This window comes from Argopecten irradians, chromosome 6 (assembly GCF_041381155.1).
Source record: "Argopecten irradians isolate NY chromosome 6, Ai_NY, whole genome shotgun sequence".
Lineage (NCBI taxonomy): Eukaryota > Metazoa > Mollusca > Bivalvia > Pectinida > Pectinidae > Argopecten > Argopecten irradians.
The window spans coordinates 32,432,201-32,454,044 of NC_091139.1; the positions used below are offsets into that span (position 1 = coordinate 32,432,201).

A 21,844-nucleotide genomic window follows, 5' to 3' on the forward strand; every position below is an offset into this window, starting at 1 on the left:
CCCTTGGCCTTGGTCTAGTCTCAGGAATCCATTTATTTGTATATTCTACATTTATATCGTCAGCGTGTCTAGACCAGGTGTAAGAGGTTAGTATGGTGAAGGCAGCGAACCAGACCCCTGTGTTTCCCCTAGTTAGCTAAGTAATTAAGTGCACACTACCAGTGGTAAATACTACTACTAAATCGTATATCTCTAATGCACACACAAATAAACACACACCGAAGCTTTGGCAGCATCTGCCTCCAACCTGACAATGAATCATAAACAAATAACATGTGGTTTGGTACGATCCTTCAATATATATAGGCAGTGGCCAAACCACAACTCATGTTTTCTATAAAGACAAAAAACAGTTCAAAGCAATATACTGAATAGTACTGACGTAAAGATGTTCTTATTTTGACATCTGAATCATCAAAATCTCTCTAGGTGTAATGTCTGAAAACAATAGATTTCTCCAAGCTCCTGATCACTACAGCATAATGGTAAGACTGATGAAGAGATGGAGAAGATTTATTTGTTCCTCGTCCCTTATCTGTTTGCCTTATCAATACAGATCAGGTGCAATTGAAATCATTTTATTTTCACATTGCCGAGTTGCTATGATAAGTGATCAATTTTGGCGATCGGCGACAGATAACCATTTGACAATGAGCCTTTTTAAATGTCAAAACTGACAGGAACATTATTGAGTTAAGCTCTTTCATGGCCATCTGCTCAAACAGCTCAGCCACACAACAAATAGACTCATCAATTGAGCTGTCACATGTAATTGTCTCTAAAGCACAAACTATATTCAGACCATTCCCTAAATGGTTTCCACAAGATAAGGCCACACTGCTACCTTTTTCCAGATGCTGATGTAATTTGTGTGGACAATAGTCTATCATGTTTATAAAAGTGACGCAAATTGAATCAACAATATTGTTAAAGTTGCAAATGTTCTGTGTCTTGAAAAGCAGTTAGATAAGTAATTATTGCCCATCCAAATAATGGATTATAAAGGTTATCTCCCTTTATTCCCACTGATTACCTGCCTTTGTATTTTCAGTTTATTATTATTTCCCTTCTAAGTAATAGACTAGAGTGGTTAGCTGGCTTTATTTTGACATATTTCAATGATTCTCTTCTGTCGGGGACCACAGTTGTCAAGTGGTAATGTGTCCTCTTTCCCTTTGGGTCACAAGTTTGAAACCTGTGTATAGAGCAGTTGCCAGGTACTGACTGAAGGGTGGTATTTTTTTTTTTTTGGGGGGGGGGGGGGGAGGTACTCCAGCTTTCCTCTACATTTTAAATGGCTGTTAATAGGAGAATAAACAAAAAAAAACCCAATGTCTCCAACTAGAATCTCCCTTTGTAATGATAAACTCCACTAATTATCTCCCTTTACCAGACTTCCTTTTGTCACACCATTATCACAGAATGCTATTGAAATTGACATCATATTCCAATCACCAATTTCCATCAGCTTGCCACATGTTCAGAAAATTTGCACACCCTCATTACAAAATGGCAATTGTCTAAATACTGAAAATCAGCCTCCTTCTGATACACAAGTGGGATGTTTCAATCAACTGCTACATATCCCAATATTTCCTAAGAGGTAAAAAAGGATTTTTTTTGTAACACATTGTACTGCTGTAATGACCTAGTACAGTGAAATTGATCCATTCATCCCTAAAGACACATGTGGACTCTTCTAATTCTAAGACAGGAATGGTCCATTATAAAACTTCAGGAGTGAATGAGTTAATTATTTAAAGATTCAATAATGTGCTGTATATTACCAATGAGTATTTTGTTCATCGTTCCTTTCTGTACCACCACAAATAACCTGATTCCTCAATCTCTGTACTTTTAAGGTTTTCCCCTGGACTTAATTTACATGGCAGGAGCTGATGTAGGTTAGAAGTACACTGATCTGCACCAACCTCCTGATAGATGTCATGGTAAACATGGAGCCCTAAAAGTCCACCAGGATTATGTACATAAAGCTGAGGCTCCTGTCACTGAGTTAATCACTCAAAGTCATGTCAGTGCAGAGCCAATCATTAACAAGAGGCCAAGAGGGCCTGTATCCATAACCTGGATATTGCAAAATTGTAGGATTCATATAGGCACTGCCTGTTATCTGATCCTTTTGTTTAAAACAATTAAATAATTTGAATTGAATTGAATTATTCTAAAACATTTGTTTTTGGCGTATCACTAACTTGGATATTGCAAATATTATTTCAAATCACTACTTTACAAGAGAGAGATTTTTTTTTCTGTATGAGGATGCCACTCTACCAGGCCAATGGGGACAAAATAATTGTAGACCAAACTTTGATTCACCATTACATGTTTAAGTTCCTTTTATACAAGGAACTTAAATAATGTTAACCTTAACCTTAACTTTACCTTTTATTTAAGGATGGTGGGAGTTACCACTATGCAAATTATGTTCCCCTTACACAAAGAATGTTTCTGAACAGATTTGGTTATTATCCATGTAAGTGCATATGCTAAGTGACAAAAATCATATCTGCAAGTCAGTCACTAAAATTTTGCTAGTGACACCTTAACCACTTAGCTACAGTTACCAAAAGGTAGATGACTATAGTGATAGAATGATAGACACATTTTTTTCTCTCTGAACAATCTCAAACATTAAAAAATGTTGAGATTATAATTTCATATTAGGAACATATGTGTGTCCTATGTACATATCTGTAAAGGTGTTGTTGTATAATTGGGGGTCTGTGGTGTGGTATGTCCTATGTACATATCTGTAAAGGTGTTGTTGTATAATTGGTGGTCTGTGGTGTGGTATGTCCTATGTACATATCTGTAAAGGTGTTGTTGTATAATTGGGGGTCTGTGGTGTGGTATGTCCTATGTACATATCTGTAAAGGTGTTGTTGTATAATTGGGGGTCTGTGGTGTGGTATGTCCTATGTACATATCTGTAAAGGTGTTGTTGTATAATTGGGGGTCTGTGGTGTGGTATGTCCTATGTACATATCTGTAAAGGTGTTGTAGTATAATTGGGGGTCTGTGGTGTGGTATGTCCTATGTACATATCTGTAAAGGTGTTGTTGTATAATTGGGGGTCTGTGGTGTGGTATGTCCTATGTACATATCTGTAAAGGTGTTGTTGTATAATTGGGGGTCTGTGGTGTGGTATGTCCTATGTACATATCTGTAAAGGTGTTGTTGTATAATTGGGGGTCTGTGGTGTGGTATGTCCTATGTACATATCTGTAAAGGTGTTGTTGTATAATTGGGGGTCTGTGGTGTGGTATGTCCTATGTACATATCTGTAAAGGTGTTGTTGTATAATTGGGGGTCTGTGGTGTGGTATGTCCTATGTACATATCTGTAAAGGTGTTGTTGTATAATTGGGGGTCTGTGGTGTGGTATGTCCTATGTACATATCTGTAAAGGTGTTGTTGTATAATTGGGGGTCTGTGGTGTGGTATGTCCTATGTACATATCTGTAAAGGTGTTGTTGTATAATTGGGGGTCTGTGGTGTGGTATGTCCTATGTACATATCTGTAAAGGTGTTGTTGTATAATTGGGGGTCTGTGGTGTGGTATGTCCTATGTACATATCTGTAAAGGTGTTGTTGTATAATTGGGGGTCTGTGGTGTGGTATGTCCTATGTACATATCTGTAAAGGTGTTGTTGTATAATTGGGGGTCTGTGGTGTGGTATGTCCTATGTACATATCTGTAAAGGTGTTGTTGTATAATTGGGGGTCTGTGGTGTGGTATGTCCTATGTACATATCTGTAAAGGTGTTGTTGTATAATTGGGGGTCTGTGGTGTGGTATGTCCTATGTACATATCTGTAAAGGTGTTGTTGTATAATTGGGGGTCTGTGGTGTGGTATGTCCTATGTACATATCTGTAACTGTGGTGTTGTATAATTGGGGGTCTGTGGTGTGGTATGTCCTATGTACATATCTGTAAAGGTGTTGTTGTATAATTGGGGGTCTGTGGTGTGGTATGTCCTATGTACATATCTGTAAAGGTGTTGTTGTATAATTGGGGGTCTGTGGTGTGGTATGTCCTATGTACATATCTGTAAAGGTTTGTTGTATAATTGGGGGTCTGTGGTGTGGTATGTCCTATGTACATATCTGTAAAGGTGTTGTTGTATAATTGGGGGTCTGTGGTGTGGTATGTCCTATGTACATATCTGTAAAGGTGTTGTTGTATAATTGGGGGTCTGTGGTGTGGTATGTCCTATGTACATATCTGTAAAGGTGTTGTTGTATAATTGGGGGTCTGTGGTGTGGTATGTCCTATGTACATATCTGTAAAGGTGTTGTTGTATAATTGGGGGTCTGTGGTGTGGTATGTCCTATGTACATATCTGTAAAGGTGTTGTTGTATAATTGGGGGTCTGTGGTGTGGTATGTCCTATGTACATATCTGTAAAGGTGTTGTTGTATAATTGGGGGGTCTGTATGTGGTGTGGTATGTCCTATGTACATATCTGTAAAGGTGTTGTTGTATAATTGGGGGTCTGTGGTGTGGTATGTCCTATGTACATATCTGTAAAGGTGTTGTTGTATAATTGGGGGTCTGTGGTGTGGTATGTCCTATGTACATATCTGTAAAGTGTTGTTGTATAATTGGGGGTCTGTGGTGTGGTATGTCCTATGTACATATCTGTAAAGGTGTTGTTGTATAATTGGGGGTCTGTGGTGTGGTATGTCCTATGTACATATCTGTAAAGGTGTTGTTGTATAATTGGGGGTCTGTGGTGTGGTATGTCCTATGTACATATCTGTAAAGGTGTTGTTGTATAATTGGGGGTCTGTGGTGTGGTATGTCCTATGTACATATCTGTAAAGGTGTTGTTGTATAATTGGGGGTCTGTGGTGTGGTATGTCCTATGTACATATCTGTAAAGGTGTTGTTGTATAATTGGGGGTCTGTGGTGTGGTATGTCCTATGTACATATCTGTGTATAAAGGTGTACAGACATATCTGTAAAGGTGTTGTTGTATAATTGGGGGTCTGTGGTGTGGTATGTCCTATGTACATATCTGTAAAGGTGTTGTTGTATAATTGGGGGTCTGTGGTGTGTGGTATGTCCTATGTACATATCTGTAAAGGTGTTGTTGTATAATTGGGGGTCTGTGGTGTGGTATGTCCTATGTACATATCTGTAAAGGTGTTGTTGTATAATTGGGGGTCTGTGGTGTGGTATGTCCTATGTACATATCTGTAAAGGTGTTGTTGTATAATTGGGGGTCTGTGGTGTGGTATGTCCTATGTACATATCTGTAAAGGTGTTGTTGTATAATTGGGGGTCTGTGGTGTTGTTGTATAATTGGGGGTCTGTGGTGTTGTATAATTGGGGGTCTGTGGTGTGGTATGTCCTATGTACATATCTGTAAAGGTGTTGTTGTATAATTGGGGGTCTGTGGTGTGGTATGTCCTATGTACATATCTGTAAAGGTGTTGTTGTATAATTGGGGGTCTGTGGTGTGGTATGTCCTATGTACATATCTGTAAAGGTGTTGTTGTATAATTGGGGGTCTGTGGTGTGGTATGTCCTATGTACATATCTGTAAAGGTGTTGTTGTATAATTGGGGGTCTGTGGTGTTGTATAATTGGGGGTCTGTGGTGTGGTATGTCCTATGTACATATCTGTAAAGGTGTTGTTGTATAATTGGGGGTCTGTGGTGTGGTATGTCCTATGTACATATCTGTAAAGGTGTTGTTGTATAATTGGGGGTCTGTGGTGTTGTATAATTGGGGGTCTGTGGTGTGGTATGTCCTATGTACATATCTGTAAAGGTGTTGTTGTATAATTGGGGGTCTGTGGTGTGGTATGTCCTATGTACATATCTGTAAAGGTGTTGTTGTATAATTGGGGGTCTGTGGTGTGGTATGTCCTATGTACATATCTGTAAAGGTGTTGTTGTATAATTGGGGGTCTGTGGTGTTGTATAATTGGGGGTCTGTGGTGTGGTATGTCCTATGTACATATCTGTAAAGGTGTTGTTGTATAATTGGGGGTCTGTGGTGTTGTATAATTGGGGGTCTGTGGTGTGGTATGTCCTATGTACATATCTGTAAAGGTGTTGTTGTATAATTGGGGGTCTGTGGTGTGGTATGTCCTATGTACATATCTGTAAAGGTGTTGTTGTATAATTGGGGGTCTGTGGTGTGGTATGTCCTATGTACATATCTGTAAAGGTGTTGTTGTATAATTGGGGGTCTGTGGTGTTGTATAATTGGGGGTCTCTGTGGTGTGGTATGTCCTATGTACATATCTGTAAAGGTGTTGTTGTATAATTGGGGGTCTGTGGTGTGGTATGTCCTATGTACATATCTGTAAAGGTGTTGTTGTATAATTGGGGGTCTGTGGTGTGGTATGTCCTATGTACATATCTGTAAAGGTGTTGTTGTATAATTGGGGGTCTGTGGTGTGGTATGTCCTATGTACATATCTGTAAAGGTGTTGTTGTATAATTGGGGGTCTGTGGTGTGGTATGTCCTATGTACATATCTGTAAAGGTGTTGTTGTATAATTGGGGGTCTGTGGTGTGGTATGTCCTATGTACATATCTGTAAAGGTGTTGTTGTATAATTGGGGGTCTGTGGGTGTGGTATGTCCTATGTACATATCTGTAAAGGTGTTGTTGTATAATTGGGGGTCTGTGGTGTGGTATGTCCTATGTACATATCTGTAAAGGTGTGTTGTTGTATAATTGGGGGTCTGTGGTGTGGTATGTCCTATGTACATATCTGTAAAGGTGTTGTTGTATAATTGGGGGTCTGTGGTGTGGTATGTCCTATGTACATATCTGTAAAGGTGTTGTTGTATAATTGGGGGGTCTGTGGTGTGGTATGTCCTATGTACATATCTGTAAAGGTGTTGTTGTATAATTGGGGGTCTGTGGTGTGGTATGTCCTATGTACATATCTGTAAAGGTGTTGTTGTATAATTGGGGGTCTGTGGTGTGGTATGTCCTATGTACATATCTGTAAAGGTGTTGTTGTATAATTGGGGGTCTGTGGTGTGGTATGTCCTATGTACATATCTGTAAAGGTGTTGTTGTATAATTGGGGGTCTGTGGTGTGGTATGTCCTATGTACATATCTGTAAAGGTGTTGTTGTATAATTGGGGGTCTGTGGTGTGGTATGTCCTATGTACATATCTGTAAGGTTGTTGTTAATTGGGGGTCTGTGGTGTGGTATGTCCTATGTACATATCTGTAAAGGTGTTGTTGTATAATTGGGGGTCTGTGGTGTGGTATGTCCTATGTACATATCTGTAAAGGTGTTGTTGTATAATTGGGGGTCTGTGGTGTGGTATGTCCTATGTACATATCTGTAAAGGTGTTGTTGTATAATTGGGGGTCTGTGGTGTGGTATGTCCTATGTACATATCTGTAAAGGTGTTGTGTATAATTGGGGGTCTGTGGTGTGGTATGTCCTATGTACATATCTGTAAAGGTGTTGTTGTATAATTGGGGGTCTGTGGTGTGGTATGTCCTATGTACATATCTGTAAAGGTGTTGTTGTATAATTGGGGGTCTGTGGTGTGGTATGTCCTATGTACATATCTGTAAAGGTGTTGTTGTATAATTGGGGGTCTGTGGTGTGGTATGTCCTATGTACATATCTGTAAAGGTGTTGTTGTATAATTGGGGGTCTGTGGTGTGGTATGTCCTATGTACATATCTGTAAAGGTGTTGTTGTATAATTGGGGGTCTGTGGTGTGGTATGTCCTATGTACATATCTGTAAAGGTGTTGTTGTATAATTGGGGGTCTGTGGTGTGGTATGTCCTATGTACATATCTGTAAAGGTGTTGTTGTATAATTGGGGGTCTGTGGTGTGGTATGTCCTATGTACATATCTGTAAAGGTGTTGTTGTATAATTGGGGGTCTGTGGTGTGGTATGTCCTATGTACATATCTGTAAAGGTGTTGTTGTATAATTGGGGGTCTGTGGTGTGGTATGTCCTATGTACATATCTGTAAAGGTGTGTTGTTGTATAATTGGGGGTCTGTGGTGTGGTATGTCCTATGTACATATCTGTAAAGGTGTTGTTGTATAATTGGGGGTCTGTGGTGGTATGTCTGTATATCTGTGGTGTGGTATGTCCTATGTACATATCTGTAAAGGTGTTGTTGTATAATTGGGGGTCTGTGTGTGTGGTATGTCCTATGTACATATCTGTAAAGGTGTTGTTGTATAATTGGGGGTCTGTGGTGTGGTATGTCCTATGTACATATCTGTAAAGGTGTTGTTGTATAATTGGGGGTCTGTGGTGTGGTATGTCCTATGTACATATCTGTAAAGGTGTTGTTGTATAATTGGGGGTCTGTGGTGTGGTATGTCCTATGTACATATCTGTAAAGGTGTTGTTGTATAATTGGGGGTCTGTGGTGTGGTATGTCCTATGTACATATCTGTAAAGGTGTTGTTGTATAAATGTCCTATGTACATATCTGTAAAGGTGTTGTTGTATAATTGGGGGTCTGTGGTGTGGTATGTCCTATGTACATATCTGTAAAGGTGTTGTTGTATAATTGGGGGTCTGTGGTGTGGTATGTCCTATGTACATATCTGTAAAGGTGTTGTTGTATAATTGGGGGTCTGTGGTGTGGTATGTCCTATGTACATATCTGTAAAGGTGTTGTTGTATAATTGGGGGTCTGTGGTGTGGTATGTCCTATGTACATATCTGTAAAGGTGTTGTTGTATAATTGGGGGTCTGTGGTGTGGTATGTCCTATGTACATATCTGTAAAGGTGTTGTTGTATAATTGGGGGTCTGTGGTGTGGTATGTCCTATGTACATATCTGTAAAGGTGTTGTTGTATAATTGGGGGTCTGTGGTGTGGTATGTCCTATGTACATATCTGTAAAGGTGTTGTTGTATAATTGGGGGTCTGTGGTGTGGTATGTCCTATGTACATATCTGTAAAGGTGTTGTTGTATAATTGGGGGTCTGTGGTGTGGTATGTCCTATGTACATATCTGTAAAGGTGTTGTTGTATAATTGGGGGTCTGTGGTGTGGTATGTCCTATGTACATATCTGTAAAGGTGTTGTTGTATAATTGGGGGTCTGTGGTGTGGTATGTCCTATGTACATATCTGTAAAGGTGTTGTTGTATAATTGGGGGTCTGTGGTGTGGTATAATCCTATGTACATATCTGTGGTTGTTGTATAATTGGGGGTCTGTGGTGTGGTATGTCCTATGTACATATCTGTAAAGGTGTTGTTGTATAATTGGGGGTCTGTGGTGTGGTATGTCCTATGTACATATCTGTAAAGGTGTTGTTGTATAATTGGGGGTCTGTGGTGGTGGTATGTCCTATGTACATATCTGTAAAGGTGTTGTTGTATAATTGGGGGTCTGTGGTGTGGTATGTCCTATGTACATATCTGTAAAGGTTTGTTGTAAATTGGGGTCTGTGGTGTGTTGTATGTATGTATATTTAATAGTGTTGTTGTATAATTGGGGGTCTGTGGTGTGGTATGTCCTATGTACATATCTGTAAAGGTGTTGTTGTATAATTGGGGGTCTGTGGTGTGGTATGTCCTATGTACATATCTGTAAAGGTGTTGTTGTATAATTGGGGGTCTGTGGTGTGGTATGTCCTATGTACATATCTGTAAAGGTGTTGTTGTATAATTGGGGGTCTGTGGTGGGGTCTGTGGTCTACAAGAACACTTGTATATGTATTAAAACAGAACAAACATGTCAATCATCCTCACTTACATGACTGGTGAGAATACATTATAACGGTAAACTGAATGTAGGTTAACTTTCACGGTGAGGAGATACAGAGCCTGTTCTCCCTGTTTTTTCCCTTTTCTTCTCTAATTAGTTACCACTATAAGCAAGGGTGCATGTTACGCCTGGGGTTAACTTTTTTGAGATATTTTTTTGTGTTCCTGCTGAAATGTGTTTTAAACTAAATCACAGAACAAGGTAGATTGTGTGTTATCGGATGTTTCATTAGCAGTGGAGTGGCACTACATGATAAGCCAGCAAGAGCCTTGATGAACGCCAATCAGTTTCCTAGTACTTCTCCCCTACAAACTGGCTTCCTCGTTTATCCCTCAGCAGAGTGTTGTAGCCTGTAGATTTTTTTTTATCTTTCCATTACGTTTTTTTTATCTGTCCCATAAACAATCGTATAACATAAGAACTTACACATATTGGAAAAAAATGATCTTTACTACTTAAGTATCGGGACATTACATCAGTTCAAGAGAGAATAAAACATCTATACCCTCGCAACCACTGGCTGTATATCAGAAGTATGTGTAACACAGAAATCTCTGAGGGACAACCTGGTGGAGCTATGACTATGTGATTTGACTCAAGGTCTTGTTGACTTATTGAAGCCACCAGTAATTGACCTTTACATTGGTTCAAGATCAGTTTGACCAGTTTCATACTGGCACAGCAACTGATAACAGTTACCAGCTTTTGACCTTTAAATTGGTTCAAGGTCGGTTTGACCTATTATACATAAAATCACTGAGTCCCCTGAATCTTAACATGAAGGATTTTCCCCTTACTTCTGTTGAAGAATTCCATTTAATTAGGAATGTTTTTTTAATTTTGGCCCTGACACCAAAAAATGGATCTATTCCATAAGATTTAAATATCAAAATCCAGAGATATAATGTGATTCCTAAACCATTAGGGAGGAATGAAAGAGTGTTACCAAAATGTAAAAAAGGAATGGGATGTACATGGAAGTAGAAGAGAAAGCCTGTACATGTCAAATTTATGGTAAGTGCTGCCTGTACTTTTCTGAAAATATTGATGACAAGAATGGCAGAACACATGAAAACAGACAATGATTCCGACAAAGACACAATGATGTGATAGGACCAGGAAGTCTAATGGTAGATAAAATAGTTGTCAGTTTTCAACCCAGGAAACCTGTCCCCAGTGTATTACATATCTGTGATAAAACTACAGTATCAATATATATATAACTCGCCTGTCACAGCTTTCATGGAAAATCAATATGCGGCGCCTGTATCACCACCTGTGTATATTGTAAAGATCATTCCATGATATAAGTCCATCAAATTGATTACTTAATGAATTTCCTTGCTGCTGTTGACAATTCAAAATGTAAGTTTGTATCGCTGGATTATCTCTTTATAGGATTTGTAAAACTTTTTGTCAATTCAATTATGAAAGCAAAAGATTTGATGAGGCATTTCCACAATTCAATTTCAGTATTGACACCATATTTATGAATTTCCAAATATGACAGAGATTACAGCTTCTTAATAAGGAACCTGGTAGAACATACTGTAAATCTCAACATTTTTGTGGTGACTCTATTTTATCATACTCCAAGCATTGCTAGCCTGGCAATAAACATTAAATGGAATCGTTTACAGCGGTTTCTATGAAAACTTCTAATACAACCTTTACTCATCTTCATGTTTTTCTTTCTTTAATGGGTTCGTAAGTTTGGCTTACATTACACAACGCAATGCGAAAGAATTACTAGTTATTTCATAACTTTATCCTAACATTTACCAAGTTTTAAAGATTTTAAAGTTGTGATGTAATTTTTAAGGCAATTGATTATTTTCGTTTGTTTGTAGTGGCAATGAGAATGACCTTTGACCTATAGCATCAGATAACATGATAAATTTTTAGTAAAATCTATTCCACAGAGATTGAAACACTCCTTTGTGTGGATAAGATATAATATTCTTTTCATTATCATCCCTCCATAACAACCGTCCAAATCTCTAAACTCAGGATTATACCTCAAAACACAAAGATAAAATACATGAAGTGCAGGCGGTGAAAATCAAGAGAATCCTAGGTAAAATGGAGCTATTAGGATTCCTTTGTAAGTGCTTTCATCATCTCGAAAAAGCAAAATGCATTTTTGTTATCTATTCTATTTCTGTTCTGGATTATCTTTCATTATCTTCAAATCTCCACAGACGTCTCAAATTTTCCTGTGTATAATGTTACAGTTATTAATGCTTTCTTCACTCAGACAGAACTTCTTGCCGTGAAACAAATATAACTACAGATTATATTCAACATCTTGTCAGAATTCTTAAGATAATTTACTACATTACTTGTAAAACTCTAAGAATTAGCTTCCAACCGAAGTATAAAATGTTTTTGATGGCTTAAATAAGAAATTGTTCGAAACGCAATGAAACACAGCTACAAAGGAAGTGTCTGACCTACTTTATAAATTAAAGGAAATCTTTTTCGAAGATTAAATACTCACGAATGAAGCTGATAATGAATAGATTAATTTGACAATTTACTGTCAAATTACCAGTATATTAGCTTATGTTACTCCCCAAGAGAATTTTCAATTCTTTCCTGAAGAAAATCAAACTAGAAATGTTTGTAAGATGCCCCCGCCTCCGTATCTAAGTGGGATGGGACGGGATGGGTCGGCATATGGATAAATTTTCATGACATGGGTGTAAGATTTCACAGTATGGCAGATAATATAACACAGAAAAATTTCGCTCTTTTCTAATCATTCATTATACTGTTCAATTCAAGCATTGTAGTCTCTGTACCTTCCTTAACAAAGTTCATGATTAATTGTTAAGGTCGGAATACAATATCCAAAAGCAACCGAAATATGTGGCTTTGTCCATGCATTAACTAAAAGGAGCTGCAGTGGTTTATAATTACCACGGAATTAATGTGAGATACTGACAAGAAGTCGGTGGTTTTTCTTTGAGTACTCTGGCTTTTCTGATCCACCCTATAAATTTAATTGGCACATCCTTATCCACCCTATAAATTTAATTGGCACATCCTTATATGACCCTGGCTTTTAATTGAGTATAAATAAAAAAAACAAAGCCCAAGACATTAATCTGACCATTTTGTGTTTTAGGATAATCGGTTTTAATTTCACACAGAAGTATAACAGAGCCCTGTCAAAAGCTTTATAGCTGCTTTGTGCCTGTAAGCAGATTGTAAGTGAAGTACATGTGCTGTTTTAATTGCACGTTCCATCGACAGAACTCCATGGAGAATTCGAATGTCAGAAGTAGTTAAGTTTGAAAACCATCTTCTAAAATGAACCAGAATTATAAATATTTCACCCATCATTAGTGGCAAACTGCAACATTTCACAGACGAAAAAAATCAATAATGGAAACGAAAATTCACTCAAGACAGGTGTACTGTGGAGAAACAAAATGGCAGTAAAAGTCGAGCAACTGAAAAGCTTGTCAATCATTGGCTCAAAGCTTCCATATCTAAATCTCTCAGAATATGGCCAAAACTGCTTCGATGTCAAAGTTATACAAATCAAAAGGAACAAGCTTTTAAAACAGAAATGAGGATTTCTAATTTTACATTAAAAAAACATCCAGGGTCATTTAACATAGTGCTAGCTATAATTAGGTTTTAAAAGTCAGAGTGCCCAGAGAAAATTCACTAACCTGCAGTACCTTACATTGACAGATCAACAGCTCTCAATCAAACTGAAATGTATTGTGTATGCTACAACATTGAATAGGTACACCCTTGTGGTAGTATGTTGGATCTTCAATGATTACCCTTAGCTGAAGTTATTATTCAAATAAAATGCTTCTTCCAGGCTTGGCATCACTCTTAAATACTGAAATTATCAACAAAATTATAGCTTTATCAGTTTGGCATATTTCCTACGTCTCAAATTAAGGGGAGATAATTTAGCATTATATGGTAGCATATCAACTAAGAAATTCTTTACCAATCCTTACAGGTATTGATCGAGACCGGTCAAATTTTTGCCTTTAGATTTTAAGTTAACATCTGTCTACATAAACCTATATTTATACTAACAATACATTTCTTAGTTTAAACATCTTTGAGAATCTGACTCGATCACCATAGCCGCCATAATTATTCGGATTTGTTTTATATTTATGATTTTTTAAGTATGGCCAGTCTAGTAAACCATCTCCAAAGTGATTACTAAATGATTCGTGCCAGCTGATAAACCATATAGACATTAGACATTTTTGTATGTTGAATCACATCTGTTTATTTTATATGTTGAATCACATCTGTTTATTTTATATGTTGAATCACATCTGTTTATTTTATATGTTGAATCACATCTGTTTATTTTATATGTTGAATCACATCTGTTTATTTTATATGTTGAATCACATCTGTTTATTTTATATGTTGAATCACATCTGTTTATTTTATATGTTGAATCACATCTGTTTATTTTATATGTTGAATCACATCTGTTTATTTTATATGTTGAATCACATCTGTTTATTTTATATGTTGAATCACATCTGTTTATTTTATTATTACATTTTCTTGGCAGTAAACAATCATAATATAAACATATTCCACTCCTAACCAGTTTGCACTCAGTACTCCCAAACATATTGTTATACCTATCTTATCAATCAAGGATGAGGGTAATGTTATCTATTCCTCCACTATCAAACATTTTCTATCAATTTATTTATAAATTCCATCCCACTGTTTCTGTCCATCCTTTTCTCCACTCCCTTTCTCTCTATCTATCTCCATAATCTCTAATCTTTCTATCTTCCCATTTTTCTAATCACTAACCCATTCCATCTATCCCTTATCCGACTCTAAAATTATCTGTCTCTCAATTTGTTAGCTCCTTAATTATTCTTTTTATTAATCTTTCAACTTTTTCTATCTTCCTATTCCCCTATCCCGTATAATTACCCTTTTTGCCTAATTTCCTTAATCCTCCACTATTTTCATGTACTTTCCATCCATTTCTCTGACCTTTCCCCACATATATTATCCATTCATCCTAATTCAAGTCTATCTATTCATCCATCTCCCAACTCTTATTATCACTCAATTTTCTCGTCTTTCCGTACTTTCCCTCTCTGTTGAAGTGTATTTGGTTGTATTTACATTATGTAACTTGTCGCTGACAGAAGTAACTGAACTGCAAATTGAATAACTGAATGACTATGATTCTGTTCCTGATCTATTATTGCCAAGCCTCAGACTTTGATCTTGTATTTTTGATGAGGTTTAGGGAGGGGGTTGTCAGGACAACGACAGCCTTATACACTTATCTAAGGTGTTAGCCAGTACAAAAACATCATAGGTGCTGAAAAAATGCCTCCAGTATATGCAGCAAGACTGATGACAAATCCCCCTGCAACTTTGTCATTGAGATATACAGCAGGTAATTACTTGGAATACAAAAACCCAGTTTTTCAAAGTTTCATTGTTAACGCTTTTGTTTTTACTACAGTACTATTTCTATGGGTGAAATGCTGAATATATCTGCACCTCTAAATGACTAAATTCAGTTCTAGTGCTGTTGGTAATTATCTTAAGTCTAAGAAAAGAATTTAGTGAAGCTAATTAAAGAAATTATCTCCCCTCCTCCCCCCAAATGTCATGAAAGTTATATCTCAGAAATACAGAGAATGGCTTTTAAAAAATGAAGAAATAACTGATAAGCTAAGTAATTAAGTGTCATGGCTTAATGAATTATATAATTCAGGGATACAAAATACATTAACAACACAATCTACCAAAACATCCTGATGAACCCCCAAATCCTCCATTCTCAGACTATCTAGGTGAGTCGACAGCTTCTGGGATAATATAGGTTGATTGGACAAGAACACAGCCACATGTCTTTAGGCAATGATGAAAACAGTCCATCGTAATAGAAAAAATCTTCTGCACCACTGCCAGCTCGATATTTCCTGCTACGCAATGTGAGAATATAGTTTATGCATAGTAATGATAGAATTAGTGATATTGATGTAGTCGCCCTGTGCCCGTCTCCTCCCTCTATGCCCCCACCCCCACCCCCCTAAGGTTGTTAGCTGGTCACTGATTAGACGCCCACAGTTACTTATAACTATGTAAATAGTGCCATTATTCTACAGTCCATATAAAAATCTTATCAGCTAGCCAATATCTGGTCCGAGGATCAGAGATCTGAACATCATTGATACAGCGTTTTCATGTTTCTCTCACCTGTGACATACATTGAAAATCAATTTGTATTGTATTTTGTGACCACTGTGATGATTAGATTGTATTTCCAGACAGAGATTTGTCATCATAAATATTCACCATTATTTTCAGACTGATACAACAATTCAATTGTTAGCTTTTTATCCCAGTATCTCAGGATATATTTTCTGAAGATTTTACACCTTATGGAAGACCAGACACCAAAACTTAACCGACATACTATACATTTAATTAACATTGCCTCAAATTCAAACTGATATCACATATTTAATTACATTTTTAAAAGTACAGGTAATTCCATATAAGAATTCTGCTTTAGTGCATGAGACATCACAAATTATATTTCTTTAATTATTAATTGACAGCATATTGGTATTTTTCAAGTAAATGTAACACGTAAGTAAGATAACAAAATTAGAAACATCTTTGACTCCAGGTAATGTTTTAAGCCCTAAAGAAGCCTAACAATGTACTTGTATTTAATTGAACCTTTCTGTTTCGTCCCTATAATTTCTTACACCTATCCTATAATTAGGTACCTGTATCTTCTGACAAATGGTTCCATATTTTTCTGACACCTGTGTTATGTGTATCTGTATTATCTGACACCTGTGTTATGTGTATCTGTATTATCTGACACCTGTGTTATATGCACCTGTATCATCTGACACCTGTGCTATAAGTGCCTACATGTATATCTTTCTGATACCTGTGCTATAATAACCTATATCATCTGACACCTGTACTATATGTACCTGTATTATCTGACACCTGTGCTATATGTACCTGTATTATTCAATACCTGACCTGTTGTAGATGCACTGATGCACCCAGAGAATGTGAACATCCCACTGAGAAAGTACTGTAATAGCATACATATTGTGTGCACTATATCTATGGTCATAACTCCTGCCACACATATCTAAATATATCTCCATTCAAAATATGTTACATTTTTGTGAATCGCAAACTAGATTTTTGTGGCTGACATATGCAGACTGAAACAGGATATGTGAACTACATCTTGAATGCTGTATCATTCAAATCAAGGCAATAAGATAATTTTCTTCATAAAATAAATTTCACTCAAAAGCCAGATCTACATCAATTGAATAGAACTTTAAATCCACAATTTCTTTGCGTTTGAGAATCTTTGAGGCGAGAAAATCTATACGAATTGTATCTCTTACCTTGTTAAATCAGCCTAATACGTCACGCCTGATTAAATTTTCTTGTTGTCTAATATGTCACACCTGATTGAATTTCCTCGTTAGTGTTAAAAGTCCACCACAGTTTGTAAAATCAGAATTAAGCCTCTTGATGATCATATGATTAACTCAATGATAGTTCATCCCCATCAGAGAGGAAACTGATCTATTAACTATTGGCCCTCTTGATGCCTGCTACAACTAACATAATTCCCCAGCAGATGCAAGCTCTCTGGTTTAAGGAAGCTTCCGAGTGACTGGCTGAGTCAATTTTTAGCTGTACTACAGCATATGTCTATACTGATACTTGAGCAACACTCTCTCAGCCTCTGCAGTCACTTGGTGGTCTCTACACTATGTATGCATACAAACTTTTAAGTTTTACATCCAATTAAGTTCCCCATAGCATCTCTATATAACCAGAGGTAAAGAAAACCTCAATATGTCCTTATAGCTGTACTTATGGACAGGCTCTGTACAATGTAATGACATGTGAGACCCAACCCTTTCATCGATAAAACAATTAATCATAATTCCACACGAAGAGTCCATTAAGTGTACACCATTAGCACATCAATTACTTTTATGGTAAATAATTACAGTAAAAACTCTTAACGACACACTAATTTTTAATTACACCATGATAAAAACACATTAGTTCTACATCAGTGAGTACTATTACTTTAAACATGTGGTGGCTGAGTGGTTAAGGTGTCTAATATTTTTTTGAAACTTCACCCATAGGTTACAGATGCTCTAAGGGTAATGGTAGCATGACCAGTGGGTAAGGTAACCAATGCTTTTCTGCTAAACCTCAACCTCTGGGTGATACAGGATGATGGAAGCCCAGTGGATGAGCTGCCTGATATTCCCCCACTAGCCCTCCACTTTTGGCTTACGGTCGCTCAGGATGATAGAAGCCGGGTGGTTATGATGTCTGAAAACTTCCAGTAAACCTTCTACTCCTAGCTGAGCTATGGTAACAATTTAATTAAGTCTCTGATATTCTTCCGCTAGCTTTCAGCCTCTGTTTCAAGTGACTAAATGGTTGTCTGATATTTTTTTAATATCTTCCATAACGACTTAGTGGTAATTAACCCATAATGACTTAATGGTAATCCAAAATGACTTAGTGGTAATCCACAATAACTACGTGGTAATCCACAATGACTTAGTGGTAATCCACAATGACCTAGTGGTAATCCACAATGACTACGTGGTAATCCACAATGACTTAGTGGTAATTCACAATGACCTAGTGGTAATCCACAATGACTACGTGGTAATCCACAATGACTTAGTGGTAATCCACAATGACCTAGTGGTTATCCACAATGACTTAGTGGTAATCCACAATGACTACGTGGTAATCCACAATGACTTAGTGGTAATTCACAATGACCTAGTGGTAATCCACAATGACTACGTGGTAATCCACAATGACTTAGTGGTAATCCACAATGACCTAGTGGTTATCCACAATGACTTAGTGGTAATCCACAATGACTACGTGGTAATCCACAATGACTTAGTGGTAATCCACAATGACCTAGTGGTTATCCACAATGACTTAGTGGTAATCCACAATGACTTCATGGTAATCCACAATGACTTAGTGGTAATCCACAATGACTTAGTGGTAATCCACAATGACTTAGTGGTAATCCACAATGACTTAGTGGTAATCCACAATGACTTAGTGGTAATCCACAATGACCTAATGGTAATCCTCAATGACTTTGTAGTAATCCACAAAGACTTAGTGGTAATCCACAATGACTAAGTGGTAATCCACAATGACTTAGTGGTAAAAGTGTCTGATATCCTTCCACTACAGAATTCAGACCTCATGGTGATAAAAATATTCTATAAAACTTTCACCTTTGGACCATGGTGACTGATTGGTAAAGGGTATCCAAAGTTCTTCTAAATTAGCCCCACATCTCTGGAGTTGAGTACATGTAGGGTAGTGTTTCAAGGAACATATTCCATAAATCATAAATGTTCATTTTATATTGAACATGGCACCTAACCAAAGCTAACATGGTGTACCAGCACACTTTGTAATTTTCAGATCCTATTACAATTGTTTCTCCAATATGTTAACAAGCTTCACAAGGACCCCAGATTCCACGTCTTGACAAGTTGACCTGTAATTATGACATAGGTATCATCTGACAGTAGCGCTGACAACTTGTAATTACATCATTGAGACAAACACCTTAACAATGAGCACCAAAGTTACTGTAGAAATCTTGGGGCATGTTTCAACTATTGTGGACGTCATGAGGCTGAGAGAGGAACAAAAGGAGTTAACACAGATACCAATTCAGTGGCGTAAACTCTAGGAGTCAAAATGGAACTAGTGAAAGTTTGGAGCATACAAAAATTTATAGGATAGAGGGTTCTGACAATAGAATATGACAAGAAGTTTCTGTATTGAAACAAAGGAACAATAAAGAAACTCCAGTAACATATATCGTACTGGAGAGCTTCCGGAGGTACATTTAAGTACTGCAGAAAGCACAGGACTATCCCAGAGTGCAGTTTTAGTCTTAAATCTTCTGTCTGTATGAAGGGTTTTCCAACACAGGACAATGCTAATTCTTTACAATAGTACAGACCTTTGTCGTAGGACTCTGGAATACTGACTTACTAAGACTTATTAAGAATCTAACACCAGTAATTAAGCAGCAAGTTCTAAATGGCAGCTCCGACTGTACTTAGTGGTGATTAAGACACTGAGATACTGATTGCATGAAGACTAAATTTACCACATACAGTCAAACCTCGATGTATCGAAGTTCAAGGGACCGTCAGAAAAACTTCGAAACATCGAGACTTCAAATTATTCATGGTTGAAATTAGACCGATGTTTTTTTACCATGACCAAATGTACATGTGGTAGTTGTGTACATGTCGTCTCCGTTCCGTAAACTTTATAATCATTGTATTTACCACAAACAAAACAAAAAAAAACAAAGTATGCAATTAATCACATGTATTTCTATTGTTAGCAATATATGTTTATTATAGTATACAGTATAAACAAGCTTAAGACTGACGTGTACTAGACCTAGCCCATGTACATGTGTAGGTTTGGTGACTTAATTAACCGATTGTTAATATCACGGAATGCTATTACTAATGATTTGTAAAAACAAGGCACCGGGTATTGGCATATCAGTGATAATAATTATCTTGATGATTTCAAGCAAGCAACGCAAGCTGTCATAATCCCTATTGTCCGGCGAAGTTGCCGTGGCGAGACAGTTAGGTGTGACAGCATGCATGCTGCGGGGTATAGGCGAACACCTGATCTGTACAGGTAAATTTTTATTAGAATCATCGAGTGTCAGTTACCTATGTTTCTATAACAAATGGTCCATGAAAAAAGTTCGATATATCGAGAACTTCCATTCATAAAACTTTGATTCATACATGGGTTAGTTGGTAATGTTATATAGTGAAGAAATCGGGACCAGACAAAAAGTTCCATACAGCGAGAAATTTGATTCATCAGAGTTCTAATCATCGATGTTTGACTGTATTTAAGAGTCCAACATAGGAAGCAGTTCATTCTAAATTGCAGCTCCAACTGTATACATGTGATGTTTTTTTCAGTAATTATGAAAAGATTTGAATTATTTTCAGACTGCTGTCTGTGACAGTGATATATTAGAAATTACTCTACATATTATCTGTACAAATCATTTTTCTTGTAGTGCCTTTTTATTTGGAAGCCGCTATCTATCACATTTCTATGTTTTCTCTTTGCTCAAATAATGATAAAAATAAATAAAAATATTGCCAACTCACCTCCCTGATGTGCCATATGTAAGAATGTACACAAACAAAACTATTTATCATAAACAATATTTGCAGACAAGATAGTTATCATTCTGTGCTCTATGATGAATTCACTCATTTTCCTTTATTAGTAAAAATATTTTTCATCTTCCGACCAGATGAATAAATAACAGCAGATACTCCTGTATAAATCGACTCCACATCCAGCCTGAAATTGGGACTGTGCTTCATCAAGTTTGATGCGAGAATCTGAATTGGAAACACACATTGAAATGTATCGTGGACAGGGACATGCCCACATGCGACACAGTGAAACGCCAGTAGATCCTGCATAAAAATGTTACACCAAATGAAATAGAGGCTGAGTATTACATTTTTTTCCCCTGTTACAAGGCCCTGGACGGCCATTCTCAGAAATCCAACTAAAGGTAAAATTATCACCAGTAGCATGCTAAAAATGACTGCTGGTGGATTTGTGATGTAAAGAGTGGTGAATTCACACTCAAATTATCATCACATTCTAAACTATGAAACAATATGTTGCAGCTGCGATCAGACTACTGAATTATCCAATCACAATTATATGTGTCATTGTACTCCCCTTGATTATAGATGAGGTGTTACTATATTTGTATAGAATCCAATCTGGTGGTCATCTTTTGTTTATATTTACACTGTATTGAGTATGATTTTTTGTTCCATAGTTTTTTTATCCTCTTAACAGCCAGAAATCTAGGGGTAGCCATAAAATGTCAAACATCTTAACCACTCAGCCATTGTAACAAAGAGCAAGATAGTACATGGTAGAATGTCAGACACCTTAACCACTCAGCCAT

The 21,844-nt window shown here is 37.0% G+C and overlaps 1 protein-coding gene across 3 annotated transcripts in view; it reads right to left on the minus strand.

The window, feature by feature from the left end:
• Positions 1-21,844, minus strand: part of LOC138325662 (neuronal calcium sensor 2-like) — a 119,128-nt gene that overhangs the window by 61,773 nt on the left and 35,511 nt on the right. The window contains exon 1 of one of the 3 annotated variants that reach the window (XM_069271477.1): positions 17,181-17,501. The exons of the other annotated variants lie outside the window; for them this stretch is intronic. The gene's annotated coding sequence lies outside the window, so the exon portion shown is untranslated. Of the gene's footprint in view, positions 1-17,180; positions 17,502-21,844 lie in introns of those variants that run through there. 3 annotated transcript variants of the gene reach the window in all.